General features: G+C 56.2%; 1 long non-coding RNA gene across 1 annotated transcript; it reads left to right on the forward strand.

The window, feature by feature from the left end:
- The first annotated feature begins 5,548 nt into the window (after positions 1-5,548).
- On the forward strand, positions 5,549-7,250 carry LOC119288918. Its single transcript, XR_005141350.1, has 3 exons — positions 5,549-6,425; positions 6,524-6,582; positions 6,681-7,250. It is a non-coding gene; the product is annotated as an uncharacterized LOC119288918 (long non-coding RNA).
- Positions 7,251-8,272: the final 1,022 nt, after the last annotated feature.

The following is an 8,272-nucleotide window of genomic DNA, read 5'->3' on the forward strand; positions in this document are numbered from 1 at the left end:
GGCTCTGGGCCTTTTCCAAAAAGGATAATATTCACAGGCGTTCGCCTTCTTCACAGGCTCTGGGCCTTTTCCAAAAAGGATAATCTTCACAGGCATTCGCCTTCTTCACAGGCTCTGGGCCTTTTCCAAAAAGGATAATCTTCACAGGCATTTGCCTTCTTCACAGGTTCTGGGCCTTTTCCAAAAAGGATAATCTTCACAAGCATTCGCCTTCTTCACAGGCTTTGGGCCTTTTCCAAAAAGGATAATCTTCACAGGCATTCGCCTTCTTCACAGGCTCTAGGCCTTTTCCAAAAAGGATAATCTTCACAGGCATTTCCAGCTAGGCCTCGAAGTTGGGCAGACTTCCCCGCAAGTGACCTAGTTGCAGGGACGGACCCATGCGCAAGCGTCGTGCCGTTTGGGAGCAGCTCCGTCAGTTGGCGTGAGTTGAGCGGGCAACTAGGTCAAACACATTAGCTGCGAAGGAGTGGATTCATTCAAATAGATGCTGGGAAGGCGAACATCACTAGGTCAGGCCCGAGCGACTTGGGGATGATGCAGCCCGTGGGGCGCCCCCAACAAAGTAAGCTAACAACATGAAATAAAAGGGATACATGCCGCAGGGACGGACCCACGCGGCCTGGGAATAATGCAGCCCTGGGGGGCGCTCCCAGCTAGAAATGAAACTTGAAAGATGTCACCTGATGATGTTGAGGATAAAGGAGTGTTGGTGTAGCAGACTCGGTGGGCTGCGGAAGCCGATCCTCATGAGCCCCCCAGGCCCAGGGGCCTCGGGAGGCTCCGGAGGCGCTGGTGGCTCCTCGCGGACCATCTCCATCTCCGCCAGGGCTGCGGAATGCCTGGCCTCTTGAGCCTCCATGATGCCCCTCATGAGGCGCTGGTACACGGCAGCCGCGTTCGGCAAGCCGTAAGGCATGTGAACGTAGCTGTGGGGTGGACCTTCGCAGCACCCCACTCGCGAGGGCCAGAGGCGCTCCAGAGAGGCGACTCGATTGAGCCCTGGTATGTTGATGCAGACGCGCAGCCCACCATCCTCGCCTAGATGGGGAGCCACAGCTGGTAGGAGGCGGCCACCTTTCATGACTCTTGACTCCTGTAGCTCCTAAATGGCCTTGCTGACGAACTCCTGAGGGTCTGGCCCTACTTACCTTACTCCTTCTTGAGGGAAACGTGCTTTGAAACACGCCTCCATGTGGTGCCCAAGCGCCTCCCTCGTCACCTTAGTCAGGTCGGTGGCCCTCCAGGGGAGAGCCCCCGAGCCCTGCCTTAGGAGGGCGCCGGGCGCGCTTTCCTATGCGATGGAAGGAGGTTCCCCCTGGGCAGGCGTGGGCCCTGAGGGGCCAGGCCGGACGATGTCTTCTTCTTCTTGGGGGCAGTCTCGGGAAGCCTCCTGCTTCCGCGATCTGGGTCTTCCAGTGATGCGGCCTGAAAGGCTCGTTCCAGGGAACACACCACGTCCTTCTCTTCACAGGGCACCGTGATGATTTCGCCACTTCCTGGCATCTTGAGGATGTTGTAGCCGTGGTGAGTTACGACCATGAACTTGGCCAGCGCTGGGTACCCAAGGATGGCGTTGTACGGCAGGCGAATGTGAGCGACATCGAAGTCGATGAGCTCGGTGCGGTAGTTATCGCGTGCCTCGAAGGTGATAGGGAGGCGGACCTGCCCAATCGGGGCCGTGGAGCCGTCGGTGACTCCGGAGAAAGGCTTGGTTGGCTGAAGCTGACTGTAGGGCCCTTGGAGATTGTTGAATGTTCCATGGACAGGACGTTGAGCCCTGCCCCGCCATCGATGAGGGTCCTGGTGACCACCACGTTGCTGATGATTGGGGAACAAAGCATCGGGAGGACTCCGACTGTGGCCGCACACTTGAGCTGATCTGCTGAGCTGAACATGATGGCGCACGCCGATCACCTGAGAGGGAGCGTGGCTTCGAGCTTGGGGAGGAATGCATTTACTTCACGGGCGAACTGCTTGAAAATGCGTTGAGAGGCTGGGGCTTGAGCCCTGCCCAGGATGCAGGCAATCGCGCGCGGCTCCTGGAAGCCCCCAGCCCCCTCGTCCTGATGGCGGTCCTCGTTTCTCCTTGGCTGCGGCGGCAGCGGAGGGAGGCCTGCGTTGCCTTGCGGGCGATCCTCGCGAGGCTGATCCCTCCAGTCTCCCTCGCGAGGCGGGTCTTGCCAGCGATCCTCGCGAGGTCGAGCGCGCCACCCTTGGCGCGGGCAGCGGTCTTCCCAGCGTCCTGCGTTCCTTCATCCTCCTCGACCGTAGCCCCGGTCACCGTGGTCGGGGTGACGGCCGATCCTTCCTTCTCGCATGGCTCGGAGCTCTTGATATTCGTTGGTGTTGTGGGTGTGGAGGTCGTGGTACACACAGTACCGACTTCCCTTGGAAGATTCGGGCTGATTTTTGCCCCGCTTGGTGTCTGGTTCTGCCACGAGCACGGCAGCCCCCTTGCGCTTCACATCCTTGGCCTTGGGCTTCTTCTCTTCTGGGTCTGCGGCAGGCAGCTCGAGGAGGGAGAGACGCCCTTCCTCAGCCCTGGCGCACTTGGTTGCCAAGTTGAACAACTCCAAGGAAGTGCACAGGTCTTCATGCATCGCCAGCTCCTCCTTCATCTTGACATCGCGCATGCCGTCGGAGAAGGCTGAGATGATGGCCTCCTCGGTTACCTTGAGAATCTTGAGGCGTGCGTTGTTGAAGCGTTGGATGTACTATTGTAGGGTCTCTCCGGGTTGTTGCTTGATGCGGCGCATGTCGCTCACGGCGGGTGGCCGGTCGCGAGTACCTTGGAAGTTGGCGATGAAGCGGGTGTGCATCTCGTCCCAGGAGGAGATCGTGCCTGGAGCCAGTTTCAGGAGCCAGGTGCGGGCCCCGTCCTTGAGCGCCATGGGAAACCAGCTCGCCATGACCTTCTCGTCTCCGTTGGCATCTTCGATGCCCAGCTCATAGAGCTGGAGGAACTCCGCAGGGTCGGCCGTGCCGTCGTAACGAGGAGGCAGGTCTGGCTTGAACTTGCCGGGCCACGCGACGCTGCGTAGCTCGGTGGTGAAGGCACGACAGCCTGCTGTGGCCACGGGAGGCCTTGGGTGACGGAGAGCTTGGTCTTGCATGTCCCCACGCACTGCAGCTGGGAGCAGCGCGGGGTCTTGACGTGCGGGAGCAGGAGCATGGTCGCGATGTGCTGGAGCAGGGAGGGCCCGGGCAGCTTCTTGCGGGCAAGGGACTTCTTGGCAGCTCTGCTCTTGCCGCGCTGGCACCTGACGGAGCGGGTTCCGCCCAGGGGCCACGCGCCTTGGAGCCATGGCGCCTTCTTGAGGAGGAGGCGGCTGGAGCGCCCTCGGAGCTTCGTCGCCCGCGTGGGGCGGGGTGCGGTGCAGTGGAACAGACGGCGCAGGAGAGCCCCCTGCGGCACGGACGAGCTCAGCGACGCGGTCGAGCCATTCTTCATAGACGTCATCGACGGGACGGTAGCGCAGGAGCTCGTTTGCCGCGATGAGCGCAGCTCGAGCCTCCATGGGTGCGCGGAGCGCGCGGGACGAAGAACCAGCTGGGGTGAGCGAGGGAGTAGCGGTGCGGCCGTCTTGCCGCATGGACGGATGCTGAGACGACGCTTGCTGCTTCTTTCCCGCCGGGCCGGTGGCGGCGTTGACGGCAGGTGACGGGGAACGGCGAGGACGCCCACCGACAAGAGCCGTCTGGGCGACGCGGGAAGCGAGAGCGGCCCGGCGCTCGGCGCGGGCCCGACGAGCGTCAGACATGGACGCGATGGTCGGAGGAGAACGGGGTGGTGGAAGACGAATTACGGCGCACCCCTACCTGGCGCGCCAAATGTCGGATTTCGGGTTCCGGCAGACCCTTGAGGTTGGAACACTGGGGTGCGCGCGGAGATTTCGCCTTCTACCTACCTGCACCCCTCCGCCTCGCTAAGATCTAAGCTATGGAAAGAACAGCACAAGAGACACAGGGTTTATACTGGTTCGGCCCACCGTTGTGGTGTAATACCCTACTCCAGTGTGTGGTGTGGTGGATTGCCTCTTGGGCTAATGATGATGAGCAATACAAGGAAGAACAGCCTCGCGAGGGTCTGTTCTTTGCTGGGGGGATGAACTGCTAGGAGGAGTTCAGTCGCCCTTCTTTCTCTCTCTGTGTGATGCTACTCGATCCGATCCTAACTAGTTTCTATTTTGGCTTCTAGATTCTCCCTTCTTTATTGCCCCCCTACCCTGGGGTGGCTAGTCCTATTTATAGGCAAAGGCCCTGGGTCTCTTCCCAAATATTGAGCGGGAAGGGCGCCAACAATTGGCCATTTTAAAGGGGAACATCTGGTACACTTATCCTGACTAAAGTTGGTCCTCGCCTGCCAAAGGCTCTGGTGGTGACGCTGGCTTGGGCTCCACAATGACTTCCTCCCTGCGGTTGGACTGGTCTTGGTCTCGTTGCACCAAAACGGGTGCCTTTACTTGATGCTCTCGCCTGCGCTTGCTCCCTTTGCACCAAAGAGGAAAGGAGGACACTGCGCGGGCTGGCGCCCGCCTGGCGCCCTTGGTCGTTATGACTTGCCTCACGGGCACCTCGTGAGGTACCCCGCCTTGATCCCTCCGCCTCCTCGCGAGCCAGCCTGATGAGGCCGTGTTTGAGGAAGCTCCGTGTCATCCGCCCCGCGAGGCTTGGCCCCTCGCGAGGGTGTTGGGTCTGTGTTGATGAAGATGGGCCGTGCTGGGCCCCTCCTCGCGCCACGCCGCAAGCCGCAGGCAGGCAAGTCTGGGGACCCCCGTTCCCCGAATGCCGACAACGGGCGGGTCTTGCCGGCTGCTGAGTACTATAGCCGTGCTTCTGATGACGCGGGCTTGATCATGAGGTCGTGGCAACAGCCCCGCCGCCTGGCGGGCGATCACTATTGCCACTCCCCATCACATCTATATTAATGGCGCGTGGGCCCGGGGGAGGGCTCGGCCGACTTTCCCGGTCCGACTCCCGACGGGTCCGACTGGTGGTCCTCTTGCCGTCTCCTGAGGTCTCACCGACTGGTGGGACCTGCTGCCTCTAGGCCGTACAGACAAGCCGTCGTGGGTGCAGGATTCGGTCCTGCGGTGCTGATGTCAGGGCTGGCATGGCAACAGTGCCACGCCACATGGAGATCTTCCGAGATACGGCGTGTTGTAGCCATGTCTACCCTTGGTAAGGGGCAGGAGCGGGCTTCATTATTGCCACTCCCCCGTCATGTCCCACTTGATGAGGTCGTGGGGGTGTTGGAGTCACAGGCCGACTCCCCGAAGCCGGCTTCTCTGAAAGTCGTCAGTCAGGAGTCGGCTCTCCCTGAAGTCGTCCCTGGGACTCGGCCGTGAGTGGTCAGTCGGCCACCTTTGTCGTTGGCTTCTTGAAGACGGCTCTTTATCCTGGGGTTTTGAGGGGCGCAGCCTGCCCCGATGTCTTGAAAGGTTCTGGGCCTCGGGTTAGCCTACCCGTGGCCCATTACTCCGACACCGATAGAGTTAAGATACCCCCACTTCGCACCCCCTCAAAAGAAAAGACGAACTCCTTCGTCTCTAGAATCTCTTCCTCTCTGGACTCTTCTCGATCCCATTTTTTGGTGGCGCTGCCGTCTCCTCCCCGGTCACCCTTCCTTCCCTCCCCGTCCCCAGTCTATCACCTTCCCTCTCCTCCTCTCCTAATGGACCACCATTATAGTGGCGACTACTCGTGACATGTTAGGGCATTTGTGGTTGCTCGTGGAGGCAGATCATGGCAGTATTGGCGGTGGCAGGTCGCCGCTGGATAGTGAAAAATGTATCTATGGAAGTCAACAACCTCCCTCCCCCCTCTCCTCTCTCTCTCCATGAATTTTTCCCGATCTGATTATGTTAATTTGGATTCCCTCTCTTTCTGTTTGTACGTGTATACATTGTTGACATCTGTTTATTGATATTCATCGGCCATGCTAAGTTATGTATTACTGCAGATGGGATTGTATCTTTGACTATACCAGAAGTGAATATGTGTGTCTCTGCAGGTATTTTTGTATTTTTTATGTGCCAGAGGTGTTTGCTCAAATGCCAACGTGGTTTTGTTGTGCAAACTAATTCCAAAATAGACAAGTTCACTCGAAATTTTCAGATTTTAGAATGCAACTAGAAACCCTGGAAGTTGGTATTCGTGTTTCTGCAATGAACTTGCTTGTGCAGCTCATCATCATATTTTCAATTGTCACAATCTTTCTAACGAACAGAGCTACCATGATTTCCATATTTAATTTAATTTATTTTACACATTATAGGTTCTATAAAACTATGTTTAATTCTAAAGAACAGAGCTACCATGATTTCCATATTTAATTTAATTTATTTTCCACATTAGATGCATCAAGTGTACATAGGAATTGCCTTTCGGAAGTTGTACAGATTGAAGAGATAAGCTCCAAGGTAACTAGCAGGCAATTTTCTGTGTATATATTTTGACCCTATATTCATACAATAAGGATACTAACGGACTTGGCAAACTGTTTGGTTGACTGATTTAGTTTGCAGTTGATACATGAGAAGATCAGTTTCAGTCGCATTCACTGTATGATAGCTACAGGTAATATAGAGTCACAATTTAACATGGTTACCTACATTTGTTCGCATGTTTATATCATCTAAAGCTAAATAGACACAAACTTTCAATATATATTGAAGTGGCGTGGCATGGCAGCAGCAGCGTCTTGTGGCAGGGCATTTCAACGGCCATTAGTGTGTGTGCGTACATGTGCTCGTGGTGGTGTTTCATGGCACAAACCTACTAAGCAAGGCACAAACTTTCAATATATATTGCGATATTCCCTGGCTGCATGGCCCCTCCCCTAGCTGTTGTGAGCTATCTTCTTTCATGTCTTATTGACAGCATGATAATTAGGGATTTTTTTTTTTGCACACCTTTTGTTAGCCTGTTCTCTTCTGTAAGACTGATAAAGCTGGGGTGCAGAGTTGCAACACGATATCTAGGTCCAGGGCATTGCATACTTCTGTAACGGACCTGCTCACCGCACATTAATCTTAATTAATGTCTAAACGAAGTTGATATTACTTTTATCCTTATACTTTTATCGGATTGGGGAAGGCCACGGGCCATCACGCTGCCGTGCTATGGTGAAGCGGGAGGAAGGCTTAGACTGTGCTTCGGGCATTGCTGGAGCCTGGCCACGGGAGCTGCTACGGTTGTCAGGCATGCTTTTGTTTTTCCTTTCCTTTCTCCTGCATTTGAAAAAAGTAGAGGGCCCTGCTGGGTCTGTAATGAACTGCGGCGCTTGCGCCACTATGTTATGTTTGCTACTTTGATGTTGTGCTATGATACTTGTGTTTCCACTAGATGCGGTCAGGGTAACTTAGCTCGATGTGCTTGTGGTAGTCTCCCATGTCGCGAGGGCGCACCTTGCCTGCTGTATCCCACGAGGCTTCCTTCCCGGCGACTCAGGAGCCACCGATCCTTAGGGGACGCTGTATAGATGCAGAGTTTCTCTTTCTTCTTCAGAAGGCCTCACAAGGCGCCTCGTCCTACCTTGCGCGAGCCGAGCATGGGTTGGTTGTGGCTGGCACACCGCATCGCGCTGCCCGGAGGCACGGACATAAGAGGGTGCGCATGCCCACGAGCTCGTTCAAGAACGTCTCGCGAGGATTAAGGATGCCAAAGCCGGGCGAGGTGTTGTTGCGGGCGAGCCCAGACGACACACCTTCCTAGCCCCTGCGCGCGAGACGTGCAAGGAGGAGCGACGGGCAACTGCCACACTTCCTGGGGCAAGACAGAAAGGTGAACGAACAAAAGAGAAAACTCCAACTCTGGCAAACGAAAGATGCGAAAACTCCAAATTCATTCAAGAAGTCAAAAACCTGATACAGAAAGCAAGCAAAGAATAGCTGTGTCCGGCACCTAGACTAGTCTTCATGTCTTCCCACCAGTGTGGAGCATGGGGCCTCTTGTAGGACGTGGGTGGGAGCCCCCGTGAGGCCCAGGGGTGACCTCAGGAGACTCCGGGGCGTGTACAAAACCAACTCATTATTACGTTAGAGTGTCACGAGCGGAGACCTTCACGGGCGTGGGGCCTTGCTTCATGGATAGAATTTTCGGAGGTTATGGATGTTTCAGGCGTTCTGGATGGGGATCTTGTCCTGTGTCTCTAGGCGCGTGGCGCCAGGACTAGAGACACGGGCGATCCTAAACGGGCCCTTCCACATGGGCGAGAGCTTGTGAAGCCCTTCCCTGAAGAGGACCCGCCTCAGGACGAGATCACCCA

Source organism: Triticum dicoccoides, chromosome 4A, assembly GCF_002162155.2.
Source record: "Triticum dicoccoides isolate Atlit2015 ecotype Zavitan chromosome 4A, WEW_v2.0, whole genome shotgun sequence".
NCBI classification, from domain to species: domain Eukaryota; kingdom Viridiplantae; phylum Streptophyta; class Magnoliopsida; order Poales; family Poaceae; genus Triticum; species Triticum dicoccoides.